This window comes from Pan troglodytes, chromosome 12 (assembly GCF_028858775.2).
Source record: "Pan troglodytes isolate AG18354 chromosome 12, NHGRI_mPanTro3-v2.0_pri, whole genome shotgun sequence".
NCBI classification, from domain to species: Eukaryota; Metazoa; Chordata; class Mammalia; order Primates; family Hominidae; genus Pan; species Pan troglodytes.
Window position 1 is genome coordinate 20,080,026 of NC_072410.2, and position 12,785 is coordinate 20,092,810.

General features: G+C 36.1%; 1 protein-coding gene across 6 annotated transcripts in view; it reads right to left on the reverse strand.

Annotated features, from left to right (window-relative positions):
• TMEM182 (transmembrane protein 182) overlaps positions 1 to 12,785 on the reverse strand; it is a 250,522-nt gene that overhangs the window by 236,642 nt on the left and 1,095 nt on the right. The window lies entirely within an intron of this gene.

The window sequence follows — 12,785 nt, forward strand, 5'->3', positions numbered from 1 at the left end:
CCACATAGAAAACTGAAAAATATGCAAAGAAAGGAAACAAAGGGCAATCTCACCACCTAGACGAATCACCAGAAACATTTTGAAGTATGTTTTTCATTCCTTGTATTATTCATATAAACATACATCTAATTTTTTTTGTATAGGATGGAAGCAAATATTTATATTTTTTACATAAAAATTATAATTAATTTTGAAATTTTACAGAGGCAGTTTGTGTTTGAAACTTTATATTGTCATACAAAGGGAAAATGATCTTTTCTTGAACAGGATGAAATTAATTCCATGTGAAATATGTACAGGTATATATATTATAAATGCTCTTTTGTACATAATTATGTACTTTTATGATTCCAAATTGTTTCACAACAGATGATTGGTTCAAAGTTTTCTCTAAGGCACCTTTATTAAGATATAACTAATATACCATAAAATTATCCTGATCAAAGTATAGAAGTCAATGATTTTTAGTATATTTACAGAGTTTCGTGGCCATCACCATAATCTAATTTCAGAACATTTTCATCTTTCCCAGTAAGAAATTGCCTATTTGCAGTCACTCCTCATTCCCAATTCACCCTCAGCCCCCGGCAACCACTAATCTACCTTCTGTTTCTATGTATTTGCCTATTCCATGTATTTCATCTAAATGGAATATATAGAGGACACTCAATATGTGGTCTTTTATGATGAGCTTCTTTCAGTTAGCATAATATTTTCCCCAGTTCATTCATGTTGTAGAATGTGTCAATACTTCATTCCTTATTACTATCTAATATTTTACTGTTTTATATGCTACTAATATTATTAGAAATAATATTATATTTTTAAAGCTAAAGTGTTCTTCTTCTACTTTTTAGAAAATAGGTTCAGGATTTTACATTGTAAACCAAAGTGAGATAAGTAAGAATATAAAGTTTTAATTCTTGGAAATATGTCCAATTTTAGGGTACTAAATTTATCTCTTTAAAATGCATTTAAAATGCATAAATCCATTTATTGTGATAAATTCCTCCAGTAATCTTGGATCTGTGTCATACATTATTTATTTTAGAGTTATCCTTGAACTTGCAGACGTCTTGAAATTACATTCTTCTTTCCCAAAGCTCTAAGAGTGGTGGAGAATCAAAGCTTCGATAACTGGAGAAATAATTTAAGATCAATCTTAATGAAAGAGTAAAAAGAGGGCTGGGTTAGAATTAATGTAAATTTTTCTCAGATAATGTCATTTTTATGTTATCAGCTTAATTTGAGAACTCAGAATAAAAAAGAAAAGACAAAAGAGAAGAAGACGAGAAGAAAATACCCTTTTAACTTAGGAGGTCACAACACTTATAATAGTAATGCTTCTTCCTTGACATTGCTAATAACTTACATCAGGAAAACTGAGGTGAAATGCAATTAAGGACTCTGTTTTGTTTATTTTAGTCATAGTTAAATCCAGCCTAGACTAAAAAATAGAATTCAAGCAATTAATGAAAGATAACTTTAGTAAAGTGCCCAGCATAGCACCCACCACATAGCAGATAATCTATTAAAAAGTTATTTTGTGCCTTTTCTCATTCTAACCTGAGTATGTCTAAATTATCTTTAGACCAAAACATACGCTTTATCAAATTGACTTAGAATTATACATAGGACAGAGCAACAGGTTAGGAGCAGTAGGACCAATGACAGCAGCAGTGAGAGGGCCACTCACAGGACTAGATAGACCCAGAGCCAAGAGAACCAGCTGATCAAGGGCATTTCATTGCGGGGCAGATGAACTGTCTGTGGCAGACTATCGGTGTCCATGGATTTCCCATTTTCCTTGGCATTAGATTGGAGCTGCACTTCTGGATTTTGGTTGTTTGTGCCTACACGGAAAGTTACTCCCAATCCAAGGATTTCAAGAATGAATGGGGCTTATCCATCTCTCACTTTGCCTCTGAAGGCAACCTTGAAGATACGAGAGCTACGAAATGGAAGAGGCATGGGTCTCTAAGTCACCATAGGGAAAAAAGCTACCTGGGGGAGTTGCCTGACCTTCGTAGTGTTATATGAGCAAGAGTTCACTGTAGATTCTGGATATTAGCCCTTTGTCAGATGAGTAGGTTGCAAAAATTTTCTCCCATGTTGTAGGTTGCCTATTCACTCTGATGGTAGTTTCTTTTGCTGTGCAGAAGCTCTTTAGTTTAATTAGATCCCATTTGTCAATTTTGGCTTTTGTTGCCATTGCTTTTGGTGTTTTGGACATGAAGTCCTTGCCCACGCCTATGTCCTGAATGGTAATGCCTAGGTTTTCTTCTAGGGTTTTTATGGTTTTAGGTCTAACGTTTAAAACTTTAATCCATCTTGAATTGATTTTTGTATAAGGTGTAAGGAAGGGATCCAGTTTCAGCTTTCTACATATGGCTAGCCAGTTTTCCCAGCACCATTTATTAAATAGGGAATCTTTCCCCATTGCTTGTTTTTCTCAGGTTTGTCAAAGATCAGATAGTTGTAGGTAAGCGGCGTTATTTCTGAGGGCTCTGTTCTGTTCCATTGATCTATATTTCTGTTTTGGTACCAGTACCATGCTGTTTTGGTTACTGTAGCCTTGTAGTATAGTTTGAAGTCAGGTAGTGTGATGCCTCCAGCTTTGTTCTTTTGGCTTAGGATTGACTTGGCGATGCGGGCTCTCTTTTGGTTCCATATGAACTTTAAAGTAGTTTTTTCCAATTCTGTGAAGAAAGTCATTGGAAGCTTGATGGGGATGGCATTGAATCTGTAAATTACCTTGGGCAGTATGGCCATTTTCACGATATTGAGCAAGAAAAAAAAAAAAAAACACTTTCTGTCTTAAATCACTGAGGTTTTAAGGGTTGATTTATAAAGGCAGCAGAGGAGCTAGCCTATTCTGACAAATGCATTTTCCATCTCAAAAGCTCTTGAAGATTCATATTATTCGAACAAAGAATAGTTACTGAAATGCCTAATAATGGCAGTGTCAGATATTTAAGATGTTTAAAACCACCAGAACTCTGTCACAGACAAATCTGTCTATACAAGACCCTCTGGACTCACTTAGCAGCCTATCTAGCTCTCTCTCATTTTTTTCCTTTAAAGATCCTGTTGTTTTTTTTTTTATTTTCCCATAGGCTCTACATTTCATGGTTACATGGCATCTCAACTAAACATGGGAAGACCACTTTTCTACCTACTATATACCTACCTAACTACTGTGCAGAGGCTCCTGTTGTCATGACCTCTGCCACCATATTCAACAATTTGGATGTCAGTATCATCCTGGACTAGACATGAGTTTAATATGCATGTTCCTTGCTCATTAATATTGAGATAGTGATCATGCCTATATTTAAAACAGTACTCAAAGGCATAGAATTAGTTGGGTCTGTATTATCTTCTACACCTGTCATAACTGAGACTATACAGATTATGACACTTTCCCTGGCAAAGACAATGTCCAAGGAGACTGGATAAACACACACCCTTACACTGAAGAACTAGCAGAAAGGAAGGACCAGCAGAAAGGAAGGACTCATCTCCAACTGAAAATATATATACATCTCACTATGTACTGTCCTATGCGTCATGTTAAGCTTTCAACAAAATACTACAGAATATACCAAAAAAAGGAAAAAATAAAAACAGTCCGAGTTTCACTCCCAGGGTGACAGTGTGAGGAGCTCCATGACCCACTCCCCAGTAGAACAAGTATAACTGATGAAAACCATTTAAGATATCCAATCATTTAAAGTCTAAGTAATTTGTCCTAAAGGCATAAAGCAAATTGTAAAACATTTGTTAAAGAAAATATTTTAAAATTCAGTAAGAACAGCAAGAGTCTGTGTTCTTCCCTCCATCAAAAAATATACAAAAATTAACACCAGGCATGGTGGCTCACACCTGTAATCTCAGCACTTTGGGAGACCGAGACGGGCGAATCATAAGTTCAGGAGTTCGAGACCAGCCTGGCCAACATGGTGAAATCCCATCTCTACTAAAAATACAAAAATTAGCCAGGTGTGGTGGTGGCTGCCTGTAATCCCAGCTACTCGAGAGGCTGAGGCAAGAGAATTGCTTGAACCCGGGAGGGGTTCAGTGAGCCAAGATTGCGCCATTGCACTCCAGCCTGGGTGACAGAGCGAGACTCCATCTTGGAGAAAAAATAAATAAATAACTCAGAGGGGATCAGAGACCTAAATTTAAGTGCTAAAAGTATAAAACTCTTAGGAAAAATTACAAACAAATCTTCATTGTCATGGGTTAGGCAATGTTTCCTTAGATATCACAGCAAAAGCATAAGTAACAAAATATAGATAAACTGGACATTATCAAAATTAAAAACATTTGTGCATCAAAGGACATTGATATCAATAAAAGATAACTCACAAAACTGAAGAAAACATTTTGAAATTACATATCTGATAAGGGAATTGTATTTAGACCATATAAAGAACTCTTATAACTCAATAATTTAAAAAAAATCACAATTAAAAAACAGGAAAATTATCTGCACTGGTATTTCTCCCAACAAGATATACAAATGGCCGATAAACACATGAGAAATGTTTAATATCATTAGCCACCAGAGAAATGTAAATCAAAACCATAGTGAGATACTACCTCACATCCACTAGAATGTGCTATAATCCAATTACAGAAAGTGAAAAGTAGTGGTGAAATGTGGAGAAATTAGAACTCTCATACACTGCTGGTGAGAGTGTAAATTGGTGTAGTCACTATGGAGAACAGTTTGAGTTTCTCCAAAGTTTAAACATAGAGGTACCATCAACCCACTAATTCTATGGCAAGAGAAATAAAAACATATGTTACCATCAAAACTTATACACAAATGTTCATAGCAGCATTATTCATAATATCCCAAAACTGGAACCAATCCCACCAACTGGAACCAATTCGCCATCAACTGACGAATATATAAATAAAATGTGGTATATCCATATAGTGGAATGTTACTGGGAATCCATGCTACTACCTGGATGAACCCTGAAATCATGCTGAAGGACCCAGTCACAAACTAATATTTATTGTATAATTCCATTTATATGAAATATACAGGACAGGTAAATATATAGAGAAAGAAAGTTCATTAGTTGTTGCCTAGGGCTGAGAGGACTGGAGGTTTGGAGGGTAATGCCTAAAATATATAGGTATTTTGGGGGGCAGGGATTAAAACATTCTAAAATTGTGGTGATAGTTGCACAACTTCATAAATATATCAAAAGCCATTAAATTGTATGTGTTAAGTAGGTGAATCACATGGTATGTGAATTATATCTTAATAATGTTGGAAAGAGAGGGAGAGAATGATCTGAGAGACAAAGGAATTATTACAAGCAAACCCAGATATGACTCCTATGTTGAAGCTATCACACAATCACCTTAAAATAACTATAACTAATATGTTAAAGATTATAATGGAAAAGTTAAACAACATGCAAGACCAGATAGGTATCTTCAACAGAGAGATAAAAACTCTAAGAAAGATTCAAATGTAAATTCTAGATATTAAAACAAAGTAACAGAGATGAAGATTGTCTTTCACAGTTTTATCATCAGACTAAACACAGCCAAGGAAAGAATTGGTGAACGTAAACACAGATCAATAGAAATTATCTAAATGAAAAAAAAGCATAAATAAAAAAGAGTGAGGGGACAAAGGAAAAAAAGAATACACTATCCAACATCTGTTGGGCAACAGCAAATGGTCTAACCAATGTGTTGCTAGAGTTCTAGAATTAGAAGATGGAGAAAATGGGAAAGAAGAAATATTTGAAGATACAATGGCTGAGAATATTCCTGAATTATAGATAGACATCAAATGACAGAGACAGGAAATGCAGAGAATACCAAGTAGGATTAATGCCCAAATAGAAAACAAACACATGTAAGCATCTCATATTCAACATGCTGAAAGTCAAAGACAAAAATAAAACCTTAAAGACAGTCAAAGGCAAAAAAGACAAATTGCTTTTGGAATAAGGGCAACAATTATAGTAGATTGCTCATAAGAAAACATATAAGGATGAAGACAACAAGCGAAATATTTTAAGGGCTAAAAGAAAAAATAAAACACTTGTCAATCTAGAATTCTGTACACTTCAAAACTGAAGGAGAAATCAAGCCTAGTTATATAACATAAACAAAGAGAGTTTATTGTCAGAAGATCTGCTGTACGAGAAACGCTAAAACAATTTCTTCAGAAAGAAAGAATATGATATAGGTCAGAGATCTGATTCTAAACAAAGTAATTAAAATTGTTCTTCCTCTTAATTCTTAAGATGGCAGCATAAATTACCGATTTTAAAACTTCTTTCTAATATATACATTTAATACTATAAATTTCCCTCTAAGCAGCACTTTTGTTGCATCTCACAAATTTTGATAAGTTACATTTTCATTTGTAGTTTGTTTCAAATATTTTCAAATTGTTCTTGAGGCTTCTTTAAGCTAGGTGCGATTTATAAGCGTATTGTTTAATATCCAGATATTTGAGTGTTTTCAAGCTATTTTCTGTTACTGATTTCTAGTTTAATTTCACTGCGATCTGAAAGTATAGTTTTTATTGTTTCTATTCTTTTAAACTTGTTAAAACGTTATTTTATGGCCTAGAATGTGGTCTTTGTGAACGTCAATTTGACCTTGAAACAAAGGGGTATTTTGCTGATGTTAAGTATTTCACAAATATCAATTAAACCCAGTTGTGAGATGGTATCTTATCTATAAATTACTGATAGAGAGGTGTTAAAGTCTGCAACTGTAATCGTGGATTTGTCCACATCTCTTTGAAATCTTATTAGTTTTTGCCTCAAGTACTTTGATGCTTTGCTGTTAGGTTCATACACAATAAGGTTGTTAGCTCTTCTTGGAGAATTGACCCTTTTATCATTATGCAGTACTCCTCTCTACACATGATTCTTTTATTGTTTTGAAATACATCTTGTCTGAAATTAATATGGCTACTCCAGTTTTCTTCTGATTAGTGTCAATATGATATAATTTTCCCTAGCCTTTTATTTTTAATATGTTTTATATGTAAAGTGGATTTTGGGTATACAACATATAGTTGCATCCTGTTTTTCAATCCACTCTGACAGTCTCTCTTTTAATTGGCATATATAGACCAATCACATTTAAAGTGATTATTCATATAGTGGAATGAATATCTACCATGTCTGTTACTGTTTTCTACTTGTTGCACTGTTCCTTGTTTCTTTAATCTTCCGCTCTTATCCAGCCTTCTCTGTTTTGTTTCTGTTCATTTGTTTGGTTTTGAGACAGGGTCTCACTGTGTTGCCCAGGCTGAGGTGCAGTCGGCAATTATAGCTCCCTGTGCCTCCCATTCCTGAGCTCGAATGATCCTCCCACCTCTGCCTCCCGAGTAGCTGGGACTACAGGCATGTGCCACTATGCCTGGCTCTTCTCTGGTTTTAATGGGAGCATTTTATAATTTTACTTTCTCTCTTTTCTTTCCATATAAATTATATTTATTTTTCAAAATATTTTGTGGTTGCCCTAGAGTTTGCAATATACATTTACAACTAATTTAAGACTAGTTTCAAATAACATACTGACTTGCAGGTACTTTGATATCTTATAACTTTGTATTTCGAAATGCTCCCTCATTCCCTGATAAGATTGCTGTGATTCATTACATTTATCTTCATACTATAATCACTTGGTACACTGTTACATTATTACTTTGAACAAACCATTATCTTTTAGATCAATTAATAATAAGAAAAATAAAAGATCTTATTTTCATGGATTCCTTTTCTGACACTGTTCACTAATTTATGTAGTTTCAAGTTTCTGACCTATTTTCCTTCTCTCTGAAAAACTTCTTTTAACATTTTTTGAAAGGCATGGCTAATGGAAATGAATTTCATCAGCTTTTTTTTAACCTGAGAAAATTTTTATTTTTCCTTCACTCTTGCAGGATAATTTTTCTGGATATAAAATTATTCTAGGTTGGTGGATTTTTTCTACTAACACTTTTAATATCTCACCACTTGCTTGTATGTTTGCTGATGAAAAAACAGTTGTATTTTCTATCCTGGCTCCTCTATAAGTAAGATGTTTGTATTCTCTGGCTTATTTCAAGATTTTCTCTGTTTTCAGTTTTCTGTGTTTTGGATATGCTATACCTCAGAGTAGATTTTTTGGTATTTATCCTGTTTGGTGTTGTCTAAGCTACCTATACATGTGGTTTGGTGTCTGTCTTTAAATTTGGAAAATTCTAGTCCATTATTTATTTCAAGTAATTGTTCTTTCTTATCCTTTTGATATTCCAAAAGAATACCAAAGGGTATCTTACACCTTTCCCTTTTGCTATAGGATACCAAATGGTATCTTATACCTCTTGAAATTATCTCACAATTCATTAATATTCAATTCTTTTGAATTTTTATTATTTTTTTTCTTTGCTTTTCAGTTTAGGAATTTTCTATTGACCTAACTTCAAGCTCAATGATTGTTTCCCTGGTTGTATCCAATCTACTGATGAGTCCATCAAAAGCAATTTTCATTTCTGTTACAGTGTTCTTGATTTCTGTAATTTTCTTTTGATTCTTTAAGTTTTCATCTCTCTGCTTACATTATCCCTCTGTTCTTGCATGTTGCTTACTTTTCCATTAAAGCCCTTAACATAATAGGCATAGTTATTTTAAATTCCATGTCTAATAATTCCAAGACCTGTGTCATATCTGAGTCTAGTTCTAATGCTTGCTTTGTCTCTTCAGATTGCTTTCTCTTGTCTTTTAGCACACATCGTAAACATTTTGTTGTTGAAAGCCAGACATAATGTCTTGAGTCATAGGATCTCAGGTAACCAGGCTTTTTGTTTGAGGTTTCATGTTAATCTGGCTAGGAGCTAGGCTGTGTTAAATATTTTCACAGCTGGAGGTTCCAAGGGCTTCAGTTGCCTCTAATTCCTTGTTTTGTGTTTTCTCCCCTCTTGCCTTTGGGTTTCCCTAGAAACTTCTTAATCAGTCTGTGTCTTGCATCTCGATTGTAATTCACTGTTATTATACTGGAACCTTGTTAATATTTTTGTAAGGTGTTGGGTAGGGGAAAGGTTCTATAATCTTATGATTAAATTTCAATGTTTTAGTGGGCTTAAGTGTCTGGGGTTTAACCTTTAAAAACATTTTTAGCTTTTTTTCTTCCCTCATATGAAACAAAGATAGAGGAGACTTGAGTTATCAAGTTTCCCTTTTCCAGGTAACGTAAGATTCTGGCTAGGAGTTTCCCTTACATGGTTCACCTTTGTTATACAGAATGCTCTCGGTGTATTTCAATATGGTTAGGTTTCCCCTGGATGAATTTTTAAATGCTTGTTTTTCTTTTCCTTCCGCTGGGAACCTGACGGAATTTTTCTCAGATCTTCAAATAAGAACCTGGTGGATCTTCTGTAGGTAACGTCCATTAAATCGTGGGGGTATCCCTAAAACTAACTCTCCAAGAGTTCCTAAATCTCATGCCCGCCACATTTAGGTCAAGTAATTCATCAAAATTACCCCTGAAGTCATCCTACTAGTTACTAGTCCCAGCAGCTTCTGCTCCCAGTAAGCTGATCTTGACTGTAATTCTAATTCTAGTCTGTCTCTCCAGATTTCCAGGCAATGGCTTGCCCTGTGATCCCCAATTCTCTTAGGTATCTATGAAAAGTTGTTGGTTTTCAGTTTATCTATCTTTTTATGTGTGTTTGTTTTAATAATGGGAGTGGCAACTTCCCAAGCTCTTTATATGTTGGCACAGATACCAGAAGCCCTCTACAATTTTTATATGAAAGGAATCATACAGCATGTGTTCCTTTTCAGCTGGCTTCTTCACTCAGCATAATTATGTTGAGATTCATCCATGTTGTTATAGAAATTGAGAGTTCATTGTTTTTATTGCTAAATTATACTGAATTGTATGGCTATACCACAATTGCTTATCCATTCACCTGTCGATGGATATTTGGATTTTCCATTGTGGGGTTATTACAAATAAGACTTGTATGGATATCTGTGTACAATACCTTGTTTACATATATGTTCCCATATCTTTTGGGTAAATATCTCAGAGTGTTGGGTCACAGGGTAGGTGTGTGTTTAACTTTGAACTTTTTAAGACATTCCTAAGCTCTTTTTAAAAATAATTATGCTATTGCACATTTCCACCAGCATTATTGGCCCAGGTATTAGTCCATTCTCACACTGCTTATAAAGACATACCCAAGACTGGGTAATTTTTAAAGAAAAGAGGTTTAATGGACTCACGGTTCAGCATGTCTGAGGAGGCCTCAGGAAACTTACAATCATGGTGGAAGGGGAAGCAAACATGTCCTTCTTTACAGGGTATAGCAGCAAGGAGAAGTACTGAGCAAGAGGGGGAAAAGCCCCTTATAAAACCATCAGTTCTCTTGAGAACTCACTCACTATCACGAGAACAGCATGGAGGTAACCACCTCCATGATTCAATTATGTCCCACTTGGTCCCCCCGACAACACATGGGGATTAAGGGAACCGCAGTTCAAGATGAGATTTGCATGGGAACACAAAGCCAAAACATATCAGTTCATATTCCCACCAATTCTTGCTACAGTATTTTACTCATTAACAAATCAAATGACACAGAGTTACATGCAGTACACCATAAATGAGAATGGTTATCTTAATAATATCTAGTCTCCCAGTTCACAATCACGTTATATTTCTTCATTTATTTTGAAATTTTTCCCTATTTCTGAGCAATATTTTTCAGTGTACAGGTCTCTCTTGGGTCTTTGATTTTATCTCACCCCATTCACCCCATGTAAGAACTAAGTTAGCCTACTACAATTTCATGAATGCCAGCAGAAGACATAGGATGACTGGATCAGAGACAAAGGATTTTATCACTCATGACACAGCGAGCAGCATAAACATCAGCATATTTGCATGAGTTTTCCATGCCTCTACATCCCGTGGAGGTTGTATTAGTCCATTCTTGCGTTGCTATAAGGAAATACCTGAGACTGGGTAATTTATAAAGAAAAGAGGTTTAATTGGCTCACAGTTCCACAGACTGTACAGGAAGCATGGTGGCATCTGCTTGGCTTCTGGAGAGACCTCAGAAAACTTACAATCATGGTGGAAGCAAAGGAGGAGCTAGGCATCTCACATGGCAGGAGCAGGAGCAAGAGAGAGTGAAGGGGAGGTGCTGCACACTTTTAAACAACCAGATCTCACAAGAACTCCCTTACTAACTCACTATCATGAGAACAGCACCAAGAGGATGGGGCTAAACCATTCGTGAGAAACCACTCCCATGATCCAATAACCTCCCACCAGGCCCCACCTCCAACACTGGGGACTACAATTCGACATGAGGTTTCTTGGGGACACAGATCCAAACCATGTCAGCAGTGGACCCATATGAATGCTATACATCAGAATTGAGGAACATTGAGCTTGGGGTATTCATCATTGGTAGGCTTTCTGTTTATTTCATTCCCAGGGATGCTATAATCAATTAGCCATAGTCAAAGATCCCTGCAGGTCAAGGCATTCTGGTGACTGGTACACTCCTGCTGACCTTAAAAGTAAATGTGTCCACCTTGTCTTTTGAGTTTAAGTGCTATGACCTGGCCTCTGATAATCTGGAAATCTTTTCCTCATATAATCAGAGAGCTTATCTTAAAGGTGGTATCCTCCATGGCTATACCTGGCCTACAAAAGAGAGCAATCGCAAATCTTTTCAAAACTGCAAGTGCATCTCTCACTAATACATTCCTCAGTGCCTTAGTGCGGGAAGTGTCGTCTTGGCCTCTTCATGGAATATATTTGAGTATTAGGCTTGCAAGTCATACATAATAAATCCACTCTGACATTGTCGTTTTTCCAAAACTTTTGGAGTCCTTTATCCACATTTTTCCAGGAAAACTCTGGCATCTGAACATCATTAAATGTAGGCCATCTTTGAGTCTAAATTTCAACCAACTGAGTAAACTACTAGAGCTGCCTCCAGCTGCACAAGCTAACATATTACATCGGTATATGTTGCAAATGCACCTATACTAGTGAATTCTGCCTAATTTAGTGTTATATTTTTCCTTTTTGTCTGACACCCTTAGAAATCTCTCCCCCAGGTTTCTAAAGTTTACACTGATTATATATTAGCAGAGACTTCCAAATCTTTTATTTTATTATTATTATTTTTACACAGAGTCTCCCTCTGTTGCCAGGCTGGAGTGCAGTGGGGCAATCTCAGCTCACTGCAACCTCTGCCTCCCGGGTTCAAGCTCTCCTGCCTCAGCCTCCCAAGTAGCTGGGACTACAGGTGCGCACCACCACGCCCAGCTAAATTTTTTGTATTTTTAGTAGAGACAGGGTTTCACCATGTTGGCCAGGATAGTCTCGATCTCTTGACCTTGTGATCTGCCCACCTTGGCTTCCCAAAGTCCTGGGATTACAGGTGTGAGCCACTGCGCCTGGCCGCGACTTCCAATTCTTTTGGTGTGTATGAGATGTCCTCCTAGGTTATAATGTGTACCTGTCACCAGAGCATGCTAAAATTTCACCCTAGCTATGTATTTAGTAGCCACAGTGAGTGGTTTTAATGGGTTAACATGAGCAGCCCTTTCAAGGCGCCTTTCCCAGATGAGTTACTCACAAAATTTCAAGCACAAAAAGACTAGTTTCCTCAGCTATAGGAGAGCAAACTAGTTCTCCTGCAAAGGAGTCTCAGAATAACTTGAGGGTTCACGATTGACAGTTTCACCTGGATTCAATTATATGTCTTAATTCTAAGTATC